Source organism: Hibiscus syriacus, unplaced genomic scaffold, assembly GCF_006381635.1.
Source record: "Hibiscus syriacus cultivar Baekdansim isolate YM2019G1 unplaced genomic scaffold, ASM638163v2 tig00113145_pilon, whole genome shotgun sequence".
Classification (NCBI taxonomy): Eukaryota; Viridiplantae; Streptophyta; class Magnoliopsida; order Malvales; family Malvaceae; genus Hibiscus; species Hibiscus syriacus.
This window is the reverse complement of record NW_024063445.1, coordinates 614,222-637,646: the sequence shown is the minus strand read 5'-3', so window position 1 is coordinate 637,646 and position 23,425 is coordinate 614,222. Positions and strand designations below refer to the sequence as shown.

At 34.1% G+C, this 23,425-nt stretch overlaps 1 pseudogene; it reads left to right on the top strand.

The window, feature by feature from the left end:
• LOC120185899 overlaps positions 1 to 23,425 on the top strand; it is a 43,034-nt pseudogene that overhangs the window by 5,086 nt on the left and 14,523 nt on the right.

Below are 23,425 nucleotides of genomic sequence, written 5' to 3'. Positions count from 1 at the left end.
GGGAAGCAAAAGATTTAGTGCCATTGTTCATCTCCTCTCATTTTATTTTTACACCATAAAATGATACCAAGCCGCGTAGAGATGTCCCAAATATCGTATCTTCATCAATCAGCGTGGAGGTGACGACCGAGACAGTAAAAAAAGTATAAAAGATAATATTAATAAAGGGTAAAAAATACGTCTAGTATTGTCCTGATTTTTATACCTAAATTTTCATTTATTTTAAAACCATAGTTAACGGTTACTTTTTATTTCGTTTTGGTACCTCGTTATTAAAAATATAACAAAATTATTTCACGTGACATTTTATGGGTAAATTATATCATTCATCACTTAATTATCTTCTCACTCATTTTTGGTCATTAAAGTTTAAAATTTTCAATTTAACTACTAAGCTTTCAAATTGCTCATGTTTTAATCACTCTAATTATTTTATTAATAATTTGTGTGACATGATATTTTTATTATTATTTTATTAATATATAAAAAAATAAAAAAAAATTAAATCAAAAAATTAGAGTGATTAAATTAGGAGTAATTTGAAAGTTAAATAATTAAATTAAAAAATTAAACTCCAGTGATCAAAATAGGAGTGAGAAGATAATTGAGTGATGAATGATATAACTTACCCATAAAAAGTGTCATGTTGTAACCGTTCCTCTAAGTTTTTAATGGGAGGTACCAAAACGAAATAAAAAGTAAATGTCAGGTATGATTTTAAAACAAATGAAAGTTTATGTACTAAAGCGAGACAAAGGTACTTTACCTTATTAATAAAATATTTATTGATGCTTAGATGTGGATTAAAGTTTAATGAAAAACCATGTCATTACAAATTTATAATGTTAGAGAATAAACGGTGGAGGGATAAAAAACTAATGTTAAAAGTTGAGTGATTAACTTGAAAATTTGTAAAATATAATGACCAAAATAGGAATAAAAAATAGTTGAGTGATTAATAGTGTAATTGACCCTTCTTTTTCTTAGGTCGTGTGGAACGGAAGTTACGGCACAATGCACATGCCACATATGCAAGTTTTATAAAAATGATCCGAAGTCGAAATATTTGGACCGAATCAATCCAATTTTTACCTAAGATGAAACTATTTCCGAGTATCACAAGGGAAAAAAAAGTTATTCTTTTATACCGAAGATGAATCAAACCAGTTTTCACCTAAGATGAAACTGTGCTTTATGTGAACCATCATATCATTTCCACAAAATGTATCAATGCTGAACTCTCTTGTTATTGTTGAAATCGAAACAAAGTAGCTATGTAAAGTTTAAATCACATGTTTCTTGTTTAAATTGGGACAAGACGAGTTTAGTTGTTTGGAAATGGCAATAATTTTGGCAAGCATTAGAGAACCTGTTTGTAATTTGGGTAAGTGTCATTACTTGTAAGAAAGTAACAATCTTCAAATCATACACTTGGTATTCGAGCAGAAATAATACGTATTAAGTCGATGAACATTCTACTTGCAGTCATATGGCTGTGATGACCTATGAGTACTAGTGTGTAACTTTCACTTCATCATTTTCCCCTTTAAACACATTTATGAATTTTTGTGGTTAGTTGGTTTGTTTCAGTTTATTAACATTAACTTTTTGACAAGAATGCATTTAGTTCTTTCTGATAAATCAAATTGATAATCTTTATTGCGGCATGTGAGGAGGATCAGATGGTACTTTCAGCTCATGTTGTACATGGGAGCAAATGGGCTGTGATTGAAAGGCTTCAACCCGGGACAACAGATACTGCTATAAAAAATCATTGGAATTCCACAATGCGGCATCGATACATGGATCTTGGTAGAATAAACTCAGAATCTGGAAATACGTTGGAAGATGCTTGCTTGGGCAAAAACAAAGCATCATCTGAATAAACTCTGAGTTGTGCAGAGGACAAATCATTCAGATACCTTGAAGTAAAAGATGTATGCTCTTGGGAAAAGTTAGATAATCAATCAAAGGGTAAAGCACCAACAGGGACCCATTCTAGCCATGAATCAATTGAGCCACCTACTCTTTTCCAACCTGTAGCCCGTATCAGTGCTTTTAATATTTATGATAACATGGATAAAGCAGAATTTGTTTCACCATGTTCAAGGTGAGTTCCACTACTAGGATCCTCTATTCATACAACAAAGCCAGATGTTGAGATATGCAAATTGCTTGAAGGAGATTATATTGTGTAGACCCTATATTTTGCCCAGGCTACCAATGACCCAAAAATAAACCCAAGGCCCAATGGCCAGAAACCCACGTGAAAAAAAGAGAAAAGGAGCAAGGGTTTCTAAATCCTAGAACCAGCGCCGCAGCCTGTAAGCTCGGTCAGCCCACGTGCCTGTTGCCTGATGTCACCGCCCGGTGAGATTCGCGTCGGTCACCAAATCAGGCCTCATGCATGGACCCGATTGCCCAAATCGCTTCTTTCCTCTCTCGGTCATGCAACCAAAAGCAACAAAAGAGTGATTTTTCTTTATATTTTTGGGCTATTTTTTTACTATTCAAAATAACAACCAATGTCTAATGAATTTAGAGTATCTTTTACCTTAGCAGTAGGCCTTCCTCACCGGAATATGAGCCACCGTTGAAAAAGGTGTGGCCTTTAGGGTCGTAAACCACTGTGGAAGCCGAGTAGTCGGTCATGTAGGGGGTTTTAATTAATTTTTTAGTATATTCGTTTAAAAAGCAAGGAAATGTTGAATTTTTTAGGCTTTAGGGTTTAGTTTGGGGTTGATCGACCATCGGTGGTTGTGGCCGAGAGGCAAACAGCCACCGATCCATGGCGACGCTTGGAGAGTTAGGGCTTTCGGCTAAGTTTTTTTAGGGGGCTTTCAGGTTTCTTTTTGGGTGTTTTAGTTTTGGTTTAGGGTCTAAAGAAAGAGGATTTCGGAGCTTCGTTGGAGTAATTTTTGGTCGGCGTCTATTTGGGGTTTTGTTATTTCGACCGACAAGGGAAATAGAGAGAAAAAAATGTGAGGGGACTTTGTTATCTAAAATAGGCTAGGGTTTTTACCCGAAAGAGTTAAAAGGATGGTATTTATAAGCAAGAAAATGGTAAAATCACACTTAAGCCCTCCCTATTTGCTGTGTTTTCACATTTTAGTCACCAAACATGTGCGTTTAATCACGCTTAAGCCCTTATACATTTAGCGTGTTTTTATAAATTGGCCACTAAATCCATGCATAAAATTATGTTAAACCCCCTCTAATATTATCGTGTTGTAACATTTAGGTCCCCGAATCCTCGCTTTTTATTTATTTTATTTTCATCACTTTAGTTTCATTACTTTTAATTTAGTCACTAACATGTTATATTCCCTGTTTTATTTATTTTTATCTTTTCACTTTACCTTCTTTTTATTTATTTTAGCCACTGACCTACTAACATACTAACCTTTATTTATTTATTCTTATTAACATATTAACTTTTTATTTCTATTGTTATTACTAACTTACTAACCCTGTATTTTATTGCAAAAACTAACCCCTTAACTTTTAAATTTACGCAATTCATATCTGTTATTTTATTTATTTATTTATTTATTTATTTATTTTTCAACACTTCAAATTTTAGTACTTTATTTTTCTGCCCTTTAACTTTCCAGCATTTTATTTCAGTCCTTTTTTTATTTCCAGCACTTAGTTTTAAGTATTTGCATTTAGGCTTCTTAACTTATCTTTTCATTTTATTTTAGTCATTGATCTTGCCTGTGGCATATTTATATTTATTTGTCAGTCTTATTTATTTACCCTCTTATTTGTATGGTATTTTTAACCTTGGTGGTTGGTTTACGAAGCTTGTATGTTGGTCCTTTATTTATAAGTATATTTAGACCTTATTTTTATATAAACCATCATTGTTTTCTAATATATTTAAATAAGAAAAATTTATTGTGAGAGAAATCTATGAAGACATCTCCCAACTACAAGGGAAGGTGTCTTTTCAAGGATTTTTCGCACAAAAGTTTTGTTTTGCATTCGACAGTTTTCTTTACTTTACATTTTGATTCTGATTATTTTCACCTCGTTTTGTTTTATTTAGTTTTGATATGAGGAAAATGTGAGGTATGTCTTTTTGTGAGGGGAATCTATGGGAAAGTCTCTTAACTACAAAGGAAGTGCATTCCCGAAGATTGTTCGCACAAAAATGCATTCTTTTATATGAATAATCCTAAAATTTAATATAATACCATTATTTTTTAAACTATAATATCTATAAAATTAAGGAAACATCATTTTGTGAGGGGAATCCATGAAAAAGTCACCTAACTATAAAGGAAGTGTATTTTCAAAGATTGTTCATACAAAATGATGTGATTTCTCTTATAAAAATAATTATAATTTTTGGGGTTAAATAAATAGCTTTATTCTATAAAAATATATTTTGGGCTCTTTAATCTTTTTGACCTGTTGCATTTATTATTTTAGTTGTTTTTGAAAATTGACACTTTTTAAATAAATTCGAATAAATAGAAGAATTGCAATTTAAATATGTTTTTAAGTTTGTAATTCCTAATATTTAAACATCATATAATCGTTTAGGTACCAAACTTGGGCGGCATTGTGGGTTGCTCATCCTTCCCCTCAAGTAATCGACTCCCGAACTCTTAACAATGAATTTTTGGTAAAACGCGTACTATTTTTTTGTCTTTTAATGATTTTTTTGAACTCATTAAAATGATGTTTAAGGTTTCCAACATACCTAACTTAAAGGTTGGTGGTGACTCCAAAATCAAATTGTTTTCAAAACTATATTTCATTGTCTTCCCCTAATTAAATTTTTTAAGTCTAACGAATTCCCAAGGGAGACGTTATGACAGTTTGGCAACTCCACTAGGGACTTAGAGAGTCAGGCCATAAACGATTATACATTGTTTTTACTCTTGGGAATTACAAACTTAAATTGTAATTAATTTACGATCCTTTTGTTTATTTTGAGTTTCAACATATCATGTATGGTTTTACTCTCAACTAATTGATTTTTGACTTTAGTGGCTTTCATATTTGAATAGATTTTTGAGACTTATGAAAGAGTTGTTTTTTGTCATGTTTTAAAGGTTTATGAGTTTCTCCTCATACACAACAAGTGAATTTGCATATCATAAGCTCACTTACAAGCTTTGTCCCTTTGAAGTTAAGGTGAAAGTTTAGCTTACGTGAGATAATTTGTTTAATTGCATGGGTTTTAGCAAGTAACCTTTGGGGTTCATATACCTTATGTATACATGAGATAAATTGTTTCTCCACATGGAATAAGGGAATGTATCCTCTCGAATTGAACTCGATCCACACGAGCCTGTAATGGGCCAGGATTAAGGGTTTGGTAGCCTAAGGAGGCACCAACATGGATAATTTGAGTACCTTTTTCTTAGAACCCAATACCACATGTAGTGAGCCCTAGTAACCCTCCCCAATAAAATTCAAGCCAAAACTTTGTCTGTTGTTAGGCATTCTAGTAAGTGTACACAAAGGAGATACACTAAACCTCTTCTCTTTACTCGTATTATTTTATTTTCTGAATAAAGCATGTGAACTAGAAAAACATGTGGTTAGGTTTTACTTTTAAAAAAAACATGGGAGAAGAAAACATGTTTTGGGTAGGATTTAACATAATAAGGTAGAAAAGCATGTGGGGGGATGTCATAATTATCTTTCAATAATATTTGCTTGATATTTGAATTCTTTTATACTGACACATTTTCTGTGTTTATTTGTTTATTATTTGGCATTTGCATGATCATCATAAATAAAAGAAAGGTGTTGATTAACAAAGTAATATCAGAGTATAAGAGCGATCATTAAGATGGAAAAGAGTTTTCATAACAAGGAAGAACCCAATCCGAATGTCCTAGTTTGCTATGAAAAAACACAAAAAGTAAAAGGAGACAGTTTGCCTGGAGATTATGTATCGTAGATGTCCACAGATGTCAATGTCCATTTCAAGTAGAATGATCTACAAGAGTTGATAGAGATTTGGGAGAGTAGCTACCAAGGAGAACTTTCACAAGAAATATGGTGACATAACCTACCTCCTTTATGTAAAGATAGAGGAACCTTTGCTTAAAGCTCTGGTCTGATTCTGTAGTCCTACTTACAACTGCTTCACATTCAATAGACAAAATTTGACGCCAACAATAGAAGAGTATACAACTATATTCAACTTCGAGAGCCTCTAGGTGGATAGAATTTATTCCAAACCTCTGAAAGTCTAATCCTTCAAAATCAAACTTGTGAAGATTACTGGTAGAGGTGAAAGTTGGGTACTTGAGCACATCCAAAAAAAGACAGAAAGTGAGTGTTTTCTGTGGCATTGTCTCAAGAAGGTGATACTCGAGCACATAGATGAAGATAAGAGATTAGACACCTTTGCTATGGCTATATGTGGTCTGGTGATATTTCTGAAGACTTTGATCCACGTGGAGGCTGCTGTAGCATATTTCTTTGACAGATTGGAGAGAGGTATAAATCCTACACCGGTTGTCTTGGCAGAGTCCTTTCGATCATTAAATAATTATCGTAGATTAGAGGGAGGTCGATTCTTAGGTTGCGTTTAACTAATCATCATTTGGATTCGTAGTCATTTCTAGAAAAAAGATAAAGTGTCTTATCACAGTTTCTCCACCATGTTTTCGCCCTTGAAAGAATTTCTTAGCAAGGAATGACCAAAGGGATTGCCAAGAAGAAGATGGATGTCAGCCTTCAGCAATTTACAGGACTGAGAATTGCTTAGTGTGTTCTTGGATAGGATATACCATTATTGTATTTTGATGTGGAGATCTCGACTACGTCATATTGCTGAGATTATGGAGAGGAGTCAACTATGCTCCGTTAATGGTTCTCAGACAGTATAGAGTGCGTCAATTTTTTCCAGTTACGAGTGACTTGAGTAAATCAGAAATCACATACCATGGAGACCATTACAAGAAGCGAGGACATGATTTATCTCTTTCCTGAAAAAGAACCTTTCGAACAAGAGCTAGTAACAGGACAAAGGTCATTCTACTTCGCTCTAGTTTATCCTCTGAGTATGGAGAGAAAGTTGGTGGGATCATGACTAAGATCATTGAGCTAAATAAAAGGGCCAAACTGAATTTGTAGATTGATCTCTCTTGTAATGATAAAAACTCTTTTGGATGAATGGAACTCTTTCTAAGAATGGTTATTTTTGGAAATTGATCCTTTTTCATTTTCATTATGCACTGCATTTATTTAAACATTTTCACATGCATCATTCATGAAAGCACGAGGATCAATTCACAGAGAATTCGATAGAAGTGGCATTAATCATGTGACGTAATGGAAACAAATCTAAAAAAATTGAAGGAAGAATTGCAAGAGAATTTACAGAGAATGCAGTGAGATGGGGAAATTGGTTGGGCTCAATAAGGAAAAAGGTAAAAATCATGCTTTTTCATCCATGGAAACCTCTGAACGTGTGATGATACATGCCCCGCACCTAACTATTTCACATGAAAAGCTTCCCAAAGGCCAAAAGAGTTATTATATCCTGAGGGCTACGATATTGATGCCATATGTAGCTATCGCATAGGAAGTTCAGGGCATTCCATTGAGAATTGTAAGGCAGTGTAGCGCAAGATCCATAATTTGATTGATTCAGGGGCATGGACATTCGAATAATGATGGGGCATTCTGATGTTGATTAAGAAGTCACTGCATCTACCATTTGTATTAAGAGCATTGTTTTGTTTGAACTCAATTTTTTGTTATGTCTTTAATATCTGTTTAAATATTTTTTAATCGTTTAATGATTTAATTTATGTTACCTTCTAAGGTTAAATAATTGAACAAGTTTTAATCTTGTAGTTCTTTTAATATCATTTGAATTAAAACCTCCATTGAGAATTAAGGTTATGTCATCTAGGCAAGTGATAAGATTGAACCTTTGTAAAACAAGAACCCTTATACTTACTCAAAAAAATTTACCAGAATACATACCCTTCTCTTGCAGGGACCAATTAAGCCTTCTCCTCAATTGAAGAGACAAATAAGGGCTTGGCAATCATATATGTAAGGGCGTGAACAAAATGGGGCATCTTACACATCAGATTGCAAAGCTAATTGGTTTTTACTTTTGTTTAATGATGATCATGATCTTCACAGATCAAATAGTCATATAGGTGAATCTAGTTTGGGTCAGTTGCTTGGAAATTGAACTCTAACAATGAGATTTTCTGACTTTCAACAACACATGGACTATAACAGGTTCTTCTTAACAAGCTTAAAAATTTGAATATGAATACCCAAAATATAATTATATATGTATACAATAAAGTTGAGCTATTCCGCTAAAGCAATTGGTTATAGAGGAAACTCAAAAGCCCTGGCTTTATGAATATATTACTTTCAAACCATGACATTGATCAAATACTTGGCAATTCGGTGTTTGCTCCACTGTGATTGTTAAGTCAAAGACTTTGTGACGTCATGAATCCTTCAGGTAGCCAAGTAAAGGCAATTTTAAAACACATATGTACAATAAAGTTGAATTTAGCTAGCCAAACAATGGCAATTTAAATCAAATTTACTAAATAAGGAGTTTCGATGAAGATGGACTAAGGGAGTTGGAGAACACCTGTTAGAATCAATTGCACACGAGTACTCGGGAATTTTATTTTTAGACTGATATTTCTGCTCTAGCTTTGCTAGAGGAGTCCACAAAGCTTGAACAAATTGAAGATTTTAGAGAACTGAAATAAAAATGTTCCAAAAAGATTAGCAATTGAATATGCTAGTTGCTTTATTTTGACTTTATCCACTCAATATGCCAAGCCGAGAAAGAGGGGCATGTCACATAGTTTACATGGGTATAAACAAATGATGATATCTTGATGACTGAAACCTTAGAAAATATGAAGCCAACCTGAAATTAACCCATCAGTCCTGTCTCTTGTCAAAGGAATATAACTATGAAAATTTAAAGAACAATTGATTTTTTTGAATATTCTATGAACTCATGTTTACGATTTGCTTCAATTGTGAAATTGAATTAAGGGGCAATATATTTTCAAAATTTTTGATTAAACATTTTTCAAAATGTTTTTAATTGATATTTTCCAAAATTTTACAAATAAAGGAAGAAGAAAAACATTTGCAAACAAGACAATCTCTCTGAAGTTGATCTTGGTGGTTGACACACGACTCTCAGACATAAAGCTCGATCATAGAATCAGTGATGGAGCCAGAAATGATAAGTGGTGGGGCATTTTTTAAGACCAATATGTTCTAGAAAAGACAAGATCATTAAATTAAGCGGACATTTATGAGGGATAAAGGCATGAAGAATGAAAATGGTGAAGTAGAGACAGTGGAACTTACTATATATGATTGTCTAGCCCATCATCACAACAAATAATTGCATTATTCTGGTGATTTCCCATAAGTTAATATTGGCAAGACAAAGTGTGAATTTCCCATAAGTTAATTTATGTGCATGTGATGTGTTTATATGATAAGGATAGAAGTGATTTGAAAATGTAACATGTACTCATAATTAAGCCCATGTTATATGATATGAGAGATGTAGGTATAATTGGCGTTCCAAGAGTCGAGGGTTATAAGTGGTCCTTCGGGATATAGTGGTCCTTCGGGACAAAGTGGTCCTGCGGGATAAATTTTAAGTGCCCCTAGTGGGAATTTATTCGAGCTGTGGTGACAGCATTTATGCACAACCTCAGTGTAGTCACGTACCTCATGTTCTCAATAATGTACATGGGCATCTAAAGATAAATTGAATTGAAAATTTTATAAGAAGTCATATTTCATCTATACAGGGCATGATCATATATGTTATAGTTTAATAGTTACATGCAACTGTAATGTCATGATGGAATGATAGTAGGACATGTCTCATGAATTCATTAAACATATTTTATTATGCCTCACTAAGTCTTTGACTTAGTGTGTAAGTGGTTTACACGTAAGTGCTAAGAAACAAAGAGATGAGAATTAGGAGTTGCAATGACAACATACCCTACTAACAGATCATATCAGAAGTAATTTGCAAAGTATGTATTTTGTTATATCTAGTGTGTTGGCATGTAAACAAGTTGTAAATTACGAATGCCCTGATCGATTTTGTAATATTTTGGTCTAACTTGTGTAAATTAACAAATGTTATTTTAATGAAAGTTTAATATTTTCATGATTTTTATAAGAGTCAAAGTTTTGAAAAGTCAATGTGACACCTCGGATTCGTATTCGAGTCGGGTACAGGTTGGGGGTATTGCATTTAATGGTATCAAAGCTAGGTTTAACCGGTTCTAGACTTAAAATGAAGTTTATAATGATTTTAAATGTATACATGCCAACAAAATAGTGAGAACTTCTGATTTGATAGAATAGTGAGTATGTTGTTTTGCTAATAGAATGATATGGTTATGTCTTATTAGATGTCTGGACATGATAGTTCTCGAGGTGAAGTGGGAGATGATAGGCTCGCTGAGAGTAGTAATTCACCTGCCCTGGCCAGGCAAGGTGAAAAACAGTCACCTTCTGGAGTTCCTGTAGGTGATCAAGATATGTTCTTCAGGACGTTGAATGATGTCTTGGCATGTTTCCAATCTTCTGCCTCTTCAACTCAGAGAATGAATTTTACGAAGGAGTTTAAGGGTTTAGGAGCTCTAGAGTTTAGAGGTGAAGATGAAGAAGGTCATGTTGCTGCAGACCTTTGGTTCAATGACGTGAAAATCATGCTTGAGGGACTCAGAGAAGCTGGATGGAGTAGTTTCCTTGCTCTGAGGGAAAGCGAGAATTTAGTAGACCAATGTTACATTGAGGATGACTGGTGATCAGGTAACTTGGTCCTTGTTTTTAAAGTAATTCAAGAATAAGTACATAGGAGATCAATTCATCCGATAAATGAAGCAAGAGTTTATGAATCTGAAGCAATGAAATCACACAGTATATGAATATGAGTGTGAATTTAATAAGTTGAGCCGCTTTGCTACCGAGCTTATTCTAACAGAAAAGATGATTCTGAATGGTTCGTGGAAGGTTTGCGTCCTCGATTGAAGGAGATATTGATTATGTTGAACCTATCTTCATTCCAAGAAGTATTTAATCGTGCCAAATCTCTTGAAAGATCTCAGAATGAAAGGTTTGGAGATCAAAGAGCTCAAACATATAAAAGAACGGGTACATCATCCGCCAGAGGATCGAATCTGATGAGAGATAGACAAACTCAGTATGTGGGATCTGGAGCTGGGAGATCTAATCAGGGTTAAGTTAGACAGTGTCCTCATTGTGGAAGGAATCACCCGGGACTTTGTAGAATGATTTCTGGGGTTTGTTTAAAATGTGGGGACACCATGTTGGGAACATCGGCACACACCCCATGGCGTAGCGGAAACAAAACTTGTCGGTCTCACCAGTGATCCAAGTACGAAAAACAGAAACCGGGAGGAATAGATGCAAATACTTATAGTGGGTTCCTTGAAAAACAACAAGGACAGTAGTGAATACTGGTGGTGTAGATCAATTCAAATCGTAAGCCTCCACGAAATCATGTCTCGGCCTCTACTCAGCTCACCCGATTGAGAGCAATTTTGTTTTCCCCCAAAACCATTTTAGGAGAAAATGGATGAAGGTTTTGTGTGTGTTCTCTAAAACAACTGCTAGACCTAACACACCCTTTTATATCTAAGTTACCCTAATCATATTAGAGTTTTTATTATTTCAATTAATTAAATCTATATTTAATTAATTAGAATTTAATAATCCTTTTATATCCAAGTTACCCTAATCATATTAGCGATTTTATTATTTCAAATTAATTAAATATATATTTAATCAATTGAAATTAAATATTCGAGATTATTAAAACATATACTTAATCAACTCTAGATGTATTTTAGTATCGTACAACAAATTATACATCTTTGCTCGTTTCAATCCTAGGGTGTGACCCTGTAGGTTCTTTAACGTTAGCAGTAATTATTAGAACAGTTCTAATATTACATACAATGAGTGATATCTAGTAATATATCATTGTCACTTAAGTTACAAGAAAATATGATTCGACATATCATCTTGGTGATTAACTATTTTATGTATTACATCCTTATGTCCTTTATATATATAGAATAGGAACAAGTCTTGGAATAGTCACACTTGTATAGCCCATCTATTGTTTCTTAATATCTAGAGTAGACTTTAATTAACGAATAGTTTATGATGTCTCATATCAACTTATTTGAGCATGGACATGCATTTCTAGTCTTACTCAATAAAGTGGCATGTGATATATTTCCTATTATGTATGAAGGACAAATCTTATCTTAATCATACACACCCACTACATATATTGAGATATATTCCATAACAGTCTTTATAGAGCAACCAGTTACAGAGCTTGTTTAGTTGCATCAAAACATACAACAATATATGTTGGGATAGTATTGATTTCAAGTCCGAGGATCATACATATAGTCATCACCATGAGCAATGTTATGACTGTCACATAATAATCCAAGACATATGCTCATGCTGAGTCAATCCAATACATTGTTCTCTAACAATATAATCATGTATCAATTATGTCATCTATATGTCAATGACAACTCATTGTCATCAATTAATAACATATTAGTCTTAAGCGTATTATTATTGTTCATGCCCATAATAATACTTGACTAGGGATCTTTTAATAATAACAATTATGTCATTATATGGACTTTATTATCTTCCAGTTTATGTTAAACACATATATATAACTAAAAATAATAGCGGCAATGTCTTTATTCAATAAAATCGATAAATAAAAGTATTATTACAATCATCATATGATTGGTGTTTGGGCATACTCTAACAATCTCCCACTAGCACTAAGACCAGTCACTCACATATCTAATACCGAATGACTCAGTGTGACGATCATGCCTCTGCTGTGTAAGAGGCTTCATCAAGGGATCAACAATATTGTCATCTGTGTGTAGTCTACATATTTCCACATCTCCTCGATCAATGATCTTTCGAATGAGATGAAAGCGCCTAAGGATATGTTTGGATCGTTGATGAGATCTGGGTTCCTTTGTTTGTGCAATGGCTCCATTATTGTCACAACAGAGTTCTGCAGCATCTGATATGTTGGGAACAACCGCTAATTCCATTATAAACTTTTTGATCCAAACAACCTCCTTTGTTGCTTCACTGGCTGCAATGTATTCAACCTCTGTTGTAGAATCAGCTACTGTGTCTTGCTTCAAACTTTTCCAGCTCAGCACCTCCATTAAGACAAAACACAAAACCCGATTACGATCGCGAGTCATTCTTGTCAGTTTAGAAGCTGGCATCATTATAACCTTTTATACAAAGCTCTTCCTCCCCTCCATAGACAATAAATTTATCCTTAGTTCTTCTTAAGTACTTAAGGATATTTTTAACCGCAACCCAATGATTTTCACCAGGGTTCTCTTGATACCGACTCGTCATACTTAAAGAATACGATACATCTAGTCAAGTAAATATCATGGCATACATGATAGAACCAATAGCTGAAGCATAAGGAATCTTATTCATCCGTTCTCTTTCTTGTGGAGTTGAAGGACACGTTTCTTTCGAAAGAGAAATGCCATGTCTCATAGGAAAAAATCCTTTCTTGAATTCTTTCATACTGAACCTTTTCAGCACTTTGTCTATATATGTACTTTGACTTAGACCTAGAAGTCGTCTTGATCTATCTCTATAGATCTTAACTCCTAAGATATACACTGCCTTACCCAAATCTTTCATAGAAAAACAACTACTTAACCAAGTCTTAACAGACTGTAAGCAGGTATATCATTTCCTATGATGAGTATGTCGTCTACATACAAGATTAGGAAAGAAACATGCTCCCGCTAGCCTTCTTATAAACACAAGGCTCATATTTATTTCTGATAAAACCAAACTCTTTGATTACATCATTGAAACGAAGATTCCAACTTCGAGAAGCTTGCTTTAGTCCATAAATATACCTCTGTAGCTTACAAACCTTTCCAGTATTTCTTGGAAAGAAAAAACCTTCTGGTTGAGTCATATACACATCCTCTTCAAGTTTTTCATTAAGAAAGGAGGTTTTAATGACCATTTTCTAGATTTCATAATCATGGAATGCATCTATTGCGAGCAGGATCCGAATGGACTTAAATATAACTACAGGGGAGAATGTTTCGTCATAGTCTACACCATGAACTTGTCAAAAACCTTTAGCGACTAATCACCCCTTGTATGTTTGTACATTACCATCTATGTCAGTTTTCTTCTTGAAAACCCATTTACACCCTATAGGTTTGACCACTTTAGGTGGTTCAACCAAAGTCCATTCTTGGTTTACTGACATGGAATCCATCTTAGATCTCATGGCTTCAAGCCATTTCTCAGAGTTTGGGAAAGACACTGCCTCTTGATAAGTCTTGGGCTCATCTTGATCCATAAGAAGAACATCTCCATGTGTCGTAATGAAAAATCCAAATCTCTCAAGTGCACGATGTTCTCTTGTGGATCTACGCAGTGATTGTGTTTCTAAATCTATTGAATGCTCTTCAATAACTTGTGAAACATGCTCAACTTCAGGTTCATTTATCTGTTTCTCTTGAACTTCTCCAAGTTCAATATTTTTACCATTTTCTTTCTTTGAGAGAAATTCCCTTTCAAGAAAAACTCATGTTCGAGCAACAAACACTTTGTTCTTGTTAGGGTAGAAGAAATAGTATCCCTTAGTTTCTTTAGGATATCCAACAAATATACACTTATGAGATTTAGGTTCAAGCTTTGTAGACATATGATGTTTTACATAAGCTTCACAACCCTAAATCTTTATAAAAGACATATTGGGACGTTTCCAAGTCCATATCTCATATGGTGTCTTTTGAACCGATTTAGATGGAACATGATTTAGTGTGAAAGTGGTTGTTTCAAGTGTATGTCCCCAAAAAGAAGTCAGAATATCACTATGCCTCATCATCTATCGAACCATGCCTAACAGTGTTCAATTCATTCTTTCAGAAACTCCATTCCACTATGGTGTACCAGGTGGTATAAGCTGTGAGACAATCCCATATTCTTTTAGGAGTTTATCAAACTCTATGCTTAAGTATTCTCCACCTCGATCTGATCAAAATGCCTTAATACTCTTGCCTAGTTGATTTTGTACTTCATTTTTAAACTCCTTAAACTTTTCAAGGGCTTCAGATTTATGGCGCATAAGATAAATATACCCATACCGACTGAAGTCATCAGTAAAAGTAATGAAGTAATGAAATCCACCTCTGGCTTGTGTATTCATTGGTCCAAATACATCACTATGTATTAACCCCAATAAATCACTTGCTCACTCACCTTTACTATTAAAATGAGCTTTAGTCATTTTTCCCAACAAGCAAGAATCGCATACATCATATTGTTTGAAAATAAATGAATCTAAAAATCCATCTTTATGGAGTTTTTATATGTGTTTCTCACTTATATGGCCTAAACGATAATGCCAAAGATAAGTTTGATTCGAGTCATTTGTTTTGATCTCTTAGTATTTATGTTATAAATGGTGTTTTGTTGATCCAAAATTTAGAGACCATTAACCAATTGTGTCGAACCATAAAAAACACTATCGAGATAAAAATAACAACAATTATTCTTAATAATAATCTCAAAACCAATCTTGTCCAAACAAGAAATAGAAATAATGTTCTTAGTCAAACTAGGCACATAATAACAATCCTCTAAATTTAAATCAAGTCCACTAGGCAAAGATAAAGCATATTTCCCTATAGTTAATGCATCAACTCTTGCTCTATTTCCCACTCATAGGTCTACGTTTCCTTTAGCCAGATTCTTTCTCTTTTGTAGTCCCTGTACAGAAGTAAAAATATGGGAACCACAACCGGTATCTAATACCAAGAAGTAGATGTTGACAAATTAACATCAATAACATAAATACCTGAAACAAACGTTCCGTTTGCTTTTGCCTTCTTGACCTCTTCAAGGTAAACAGGGCAGTTTCTCTTCCAGTGTCTGGTCTTATCGCAATGGAAACATTTTTCTTATTTGCTAACTCCCCCTTTGGGTTTCAATGAATTTTTTCCTTTTGGTTTGGTCTTACCATTTCCCTTATACTTTGCCACTACCTTTTTATTTCCATTTCCTTTGTTCTTGTGGACCATCAGAATGGGATTTGGTCCAACCTTTTCCCTTAGATTTTCAATAATTCGTAACATGCCAAGTAAATGTGGTAAAGTCTAGTTAATTTTATCCATGTTGAAATTAAGGAGAAATTGGCTAAAGCTATCTGGCAACAATTACAAGATAACATCGGTAGCCAATTCATCTTTGAGAGAAAATCTAAGCTTTTCCAACGTTTTGATGTAGCCCATCATCTTGATGACATGAGCTCCTACAAGAGTTCCCTATGCCATTTTGCATTGAAATAGAGCTTTAGAGGTCTCATATCTCTCTTGACGTGCTTGCCCTTCATATTTTTCTTTGAGATTTTGAATCATCTCATATGCAACCATGTCCTCATGTTGCTTCTAAAGCTCAGGAGTCATGGTGGCAAGCATTAGACATCCAACATCTAACATATCATCCATATGTTTCTTGAATTTGTCTTTGTCAGTTTTTGAAGAATTAGCTACCGGTTCATCAAGAACAAGTTCCTCAATGACATATTCCTTCCTTTCTTGTTTGAGAACAATTCTCAAATTACGAAACCAGTCAAGGAAGTTTATGCCATTAAGTTTATCCTACTCAAGGAGTGATCGCAGTGATAGAGTGTTGTTTGCCATTAAATCTACAACAATGGAAATATTAAAGTAAGTAAATTTACCAAATTAAAATTTATAAATAAGACTTTATTTACAAATTACTCCCACTATTTTATTCAAAATTAAAAACCCTCTTTGTTTTAATTTCGGAAAAAATCAACGAAAATTTTTCTAGTGGGTGAGGATCCATAATACATCAATTTCCTAAATCAGCTTTGACTTTTCTTTTAGGATAGTGATTATTTAGGTAAGTAACACTTGACCAGTTACATCTCATGTAACTCCTCATTTTGGTGAACAACTTTTGTTCAAGTCATCTCATGACTTATCCAAATATTTAACCTCTAGATTTCTAATCCTATTAGAATAACCTAGCTAAGTTATTACCAATATTTCAACCACTGAATATCACTTGCTTATTCTTCGCATTTAACAAAGATAGATTTATGTTAACTTAGATTATAAAGAGGGATTTGTGTAATTATCTCATCATTGTTCGTTTTAATAATAGGCTCTTATTGATCTCATCAATATTTATTCTTATTTTATCATTTGATGCATTGCATACATAACAAATATAGCAATAAATAAGATGCAATGGCTATAGCCCAAAATAATGACAAAGGTGGCCCATCCCAAGCCAATGGGAGAACCAAGAACCATAAAGCCTAAGACTACTCTCTAGGCATCTTCTCGCCATTCTTCTTCTCCTTGTAAATCTTCATAGGTTTACAATTTTAATAGAAACTCGTTTTACATACGAGGGAGTAAGATGAGAAGATAAATACAAAAGAGATATAGAAAGGCACAGCTCGTAGACCGTATTTCAAATTAAACCATTATAAAGTGAACAAGGTTTATAACCATGCATGTCAAACACCGTGCAAAACAAACATATCATATATATATAGACGTTCTTATTCATTTGTTCAAAAAAAATTAATATTGGCCTTCAATTTGTATTGCTGATGAGGGTCAAGGGGTAGAGCCCCTAGCGCGTGACGGCCGATGGGATTTTTTTGAAAAATAGTACTTCTGTTTCCATGGAAAAAATTCATGATTTGATAACAATTATCAACAGAATCGTGCTTTTGGGATTTTCAATCCCGAAGGTTTTCTGCATCGGAACAACCATTGTTCCACTTCCAAACTCGATCTGCTATCACACTCCCACAGATCCCACAGATCATCCAGTAACAAATTGATTGAAAAACATATTAACAAATTAACATATTAATCGTTGCGGTTATTGATTCAAACAATGATATCAGCATATTTACCAAAATCGATAAAACTAGAACATGCATCTCATACATATTGCATCAACCAAAAATTTAACCCAAATTAAGATCGTACAAGTGGCTCTCATGCGACTGTTGGGACCGTTGGCGCGCCCCATGGCGCAGCAGAAACAAAACTCGACCGTTTCACCAGCGATCCAAGTATGAAAAACTGAAATCGGGAGGAAGATATACAAATACTTACAGCGGGTTCCTTGAAAAACAACAATGACAGCAGTTAATACTAGTGGTGTAGATCGATTTGAATAGTAAGCCTCCACGAAATTATGTTTCGGTCTCTACTCAGTTCACCCGATTGAGAGCAATTTTATTTTCCCAAAAAAATCGTTTTGAGAGAAATTGGCTGAAGGTTTTGTGTGTGTTTTCTAAAACGGCTGCTAGACCTAATACACCCTTTTATATCCAAGTTACCCTAATCATATTAAGGTTTTTATTATTTCAATTAATTAAATCTATATTTAATTAATTGGAATTTAATAATCCTTTTATATCCAAGTTACCCTAATCATATTAGGGATTTTATTATTTCAAATTAATTAAATCTATATTTAATCAATTGAAATTAAATATTTGGGATTATTAAAACATATACTTATTTAACTCTAGATATATTTTAGTATCGTACAACAAATTGTACATCTTTGCTCATTTCAATCCTAGGCTGTGACCCTGTATGTTCTTGTAACATTAGCAGAAATTATTAGAATAATTCTAATATTACATACAATGAGTGACATCTAGCAATATATCATTGTCACCTAAGTTACAAGAAAATATGATTCGACATATCATCTTGGTGATTAACTCTTTTATGTATTACATCCTTATGTCCTTTATATATAGAATAGGCGCAAGTCTTGGAATAGTCACACTTGTATAGCCCATCTATTGTTTCTTGATATCTAGAGTATACTTTAATTAACGAATAGTTTATGATATCTTATATCAACTTATTCGAGCATGGCCATGCATTTCTAGTCTTACTCAATCAAGTGGCATGTGATATATTTCCTATTATACAAGAAGGACAAATTATATCTTAATCATACACACCCACTACATATGTTGAGATATATTCAATAACAGTCTTTATAGAGCAACCAGTTACAGAGCTTGTTTAGCTGCATCAAAACATACAACAATATATGTTGGGATAGTATTGATCTCAAGTATGAGGATCATACATATAGTCATCACCATGAGCAATGTTATGACTGTCACATAATAATCCATGACATATGCTCATGGTGGGTCAATCTAATAAATTGTTCTCTAACAATATAATCATGTATCAATTATGACATCTCTATGTCAATGAAAACTTGTTGTCATCAACCAATAACATGTTAGTCTTAAGCGTATTATTATTATCCATGCCCATAATAATACTTGACTAAGGATATTTTAATAATAAGAATTATGACATTATATGGACTTTATTATGTTACAGTTTATGTTAAACACATATATATAACAAAAAATAATAGCGGCAATGCCTTTATTCAATAAAATCGGTATATAAAAGTATTATTACAATCATCATATGATTGGTCTTTGGGCAAACTCTAACACACCATACATTTTATCCGAGATTGTCCAATGATAGTCGGGGAGTCCACAGCTGGAGAGGTTTACTTCTATGATTCAGAGGGGAAAATATAGAGGTAGAGGAAGACCAGAGTCCTCTACTCAATAGGAAATACGCTCCACTGCTCTAGTGTATAATCTCAAGACCAATGAAGATCGAGATGACCCGGAGATTATAGCAGGTATTTTTCAATTATATGATAAGAGTGTTTTAGTATTTATTGATTCAGGTTCTATCTATTATTACATTAGTAACAAATTGGTGAGAGAATTGAAAATTTAGTTAGAAGCTACTAGTAATGATGTGATAGTGACTAATCCGTTAGGGCACAGTGCTCGGGTAAATATAGTGTGGCGGGGGTGTCCCATACAGGTTCAGGGAATTGAATTCGTTGCTAATCTGACTGAATTACCCTTTGATGAATTAGAAGTGATATTAGGAACGGACTGGTTATAACACTATCATGCTAATGTAGATTGTAGAATGAAAAGGGTAGTGTTGCTAAGTTCGGAAGGTGTGAAAGTTATTGTATTTAGATAAGGATGGAATGCATTGGATAATGTGATATCGATGATGTCAGCAAATAAGTTACTGCTTCAGGGATGTCAAGGGTTCATTGCTAATGTGTTGGATGTGAGAACTAAGGAGAAATGGATTGAATAAATTGTCATAGTCAGAGCGTTTCTCGATGTTTTTCCTACGGAGTTTCTAGGTTTACCTCCGGATAGAAATATGGAATTTCATATTGAGATAATGTCCGGAACAGCTCCCATTGTAATGGCACCATACCGAATGGCCCCAAAAGAATTGCATGAATTAAAGATTCAATTATAGGAACTGTTAAAGAAAGGGTTTATTAGACGAAGTGTATCACCTTGGGGAGCTCCAGTTTTGTTTGTTATGAAGAAAGATGGTTTAATGCATCTCTGCATTGAATATAGGCAGCTCAATAAGGTGACTATCAAGAATAAGTATCCCCTCCCTAGAATTGATGATTTGTTTGATTAGTTAAAGGGAGCTTCAGTGTTCTCCAAGATTGATTTGCGGTCGGGATATCATCAATTGAATATTTAAGAGAAAGATATTCCAAAGACGACATTTAGAATGAGGTATGGACATTATAAATTTATTGTGATGCCGTTTGGAGTTACGAATGCACCGACTGCTTTCTTGGACCTGATGAAGAAAATATTTCAACCCTATTTGGACTAGTTCATAGTGGTATTTATTGATGATATATCAGTTTATTCGAAGTTAGAAGAAGAGAATAGTACGTATTTAATGATAACTTTACAGATTTTTCGAGATAAGAAGTTATATACTAAATTATCTAAATACGAATTATGGTTAAACAAAGTGACATTCCTTGGACATGTAATTTCTGCAGAAGGAATTCGAGTGGATCCTCAAAAGATTAAAGCTATTTTGGAGTGGGAAGTTCCTAAGAATGTGTCAGAAGTTAAAAGTTTTCTAGGGTTAGCCGATTATTATCAAAGATTCATTAAAAACTTTTCAATGATAGCTTTACCCTTATCTAGGTTGATGAGGAAAGATGTAAAATTTGTTTGGACTCTGGAGTGGCAAGAAAGTTTTGAAATGTTAAAGAAAATTTTGATAGAAGCTCCAGTATTAGTCCAACCTAAGTCTGGCAAGAATTTATTGGTTTATAGCGATGCGTCCCGTAATAGTTTGGGATGTATGTTGATGCAAGAAGGCAAGGTGGTGGCTTATGCTTTAATACAATTAAAAACACATGAGAAGAATTAACTCACACACAATCTGGAGAAGGCTACAGTAGTGTTCGTTCTTAAGATTTGGCGTCACTACTTGTATGGTGAACGTTGCTATTTATATAGGGACCATTAGAGCTTGAAGTATTTGATGACTAATAAAGAGTTGAATTTAAGACAGAGGAGGTGGGTGAAATTTCTAAAGGATTATGATGTGGTGATTGATTTTCATCTGGGAAAAGTCAATGTAGTAGTGGATGCCTTAAGTCGAAAGACGTTTGCAGCCTTACGAGCTTTAAGTGCCAGATTCTCATTAAATGGAGATGGTGCGATATGTGCAGAATTGACTCTCAAGCCATCATGGCTAAATCGAATTAAGGAGTTGCAAAACAAAGATGAAAAGTGTTTGAAGAAGTTGTAACAAGTAAAGAATGAGGAGATAAAAGATTATGAATCAAGTCTAATGGGAATCTCTATTACCGAATGAGATTGGTAATTCTGGATGATGATGAGTTAAAGAATGAATTGTTATCAGAAGCTCATTGTAGTCCATTGACGATGCATCCTGGAGGAAACAAAATGTATATGGACCTTAAGAATCAATATTGGTGGCCTGGAATTAAGAGAAATATTATAGAATTTGTATCAAAGTGTTTAACTAGCCAGTAAGTCAAAGCTGAACATCAGGTTCCGTCAGGACTGTTGCAACCAATGTCTACTCCTCAATGGAAATGGGAGAATGTAATGATGGATTTTGTGACAGTGTTACCTTTAACTCTGAACAAAAGAGATTCAATCTGGGTGATTGTAGATAGATTGACTAAGTCAGCCCATTTCATTCCGGTACGAGCTAATTTCTCCATGCATAAATATGTTGAATTGTTTATCAGAGATATTATACGATAACATGGTGTGCATGTTTCCATTGTTTCTAATCGGGATCTTAGATTTACATCGTGGCTTTGGAAGACTTTGTATAGAGCATTAGGAACTTGACTGAACTTTAGTACGACATTTTATCCTCAGACTGATGGAAAGTTTGAGCTGACTATCCAAATTCTGGAGGATATGTTAAGAGTCTGTGTAATAGAGTTCAAAGGATCATGGGAAAAATACTTGTCACTTGCTGAATTCGCTTACAACAATAGTTACCAGTCAAGCATTAAAATGGCTCCCTGTGAAGCTTTATATGGAAGGAGATGACGTACACCCTTGAATTAGTATGAGCTTCGGGATCGAGAAGTTCTTGGTCCTGAGTTGATTCAGGAAGTGGAAGAAAAGGTTCAAGTGATTCAGAGCAATCTAAAAGCAGCAACTGATAGACAGAAGTCATATGGAGATCTGAAGAGAAAAGAAATTGAGTTTCAAGTTGGAGACAAAGTATTTTTAAAGGTGTCTTCTTGGAAGAAGGTCTTAAAGTTTGGAAGGAAAGGGAACCTTAGTCCTAGGTTCATTAGACACTATGAGATTGTTAAGAGAGTGGGACTAGTTGCATATCAATTAGCTTTGCCACCTGAAATGGAGAAAATACATGATGTCTTTCACGTTTCATTGCTTCGGACGTATAGATCCAATCCTTCTAATATCGTGGCACCAGAAGAGATTGAGGTTTAACCTGATTTGACATATGAGGAATAAACGATTCAAATTTTAGCTCACGAGGTTAAGAAACTAAGAAACAATACTATTCCATTGGTTAAAGTCTTATGGAAGAATCATAAGGCAGAGGAGGCAACGTGGGAGCGTGAAGAGGACATGAAGAATCAGTACCCCCATCTCTTTAAGAAATGAAAATTCGAGGGCGAATTTTCTTTAGGGGGAGATTTGTAACATCCTTAATACTGGTTAGTGACTAAATGATAAAATTTTAGAATTTGATGACTAAAGTAGATAATTTGAATAGTTTAGGGACTAATATCGTAAATTTAGTATAGGATTGAATTGCAAAGAAGGAGTAATAGAAGGAAAAAGTAGTCATTTGGTGAAGAAAAATAATTAATTTAGGTAATGGTTATATTTAACCCACGTGGAATGGAAAGG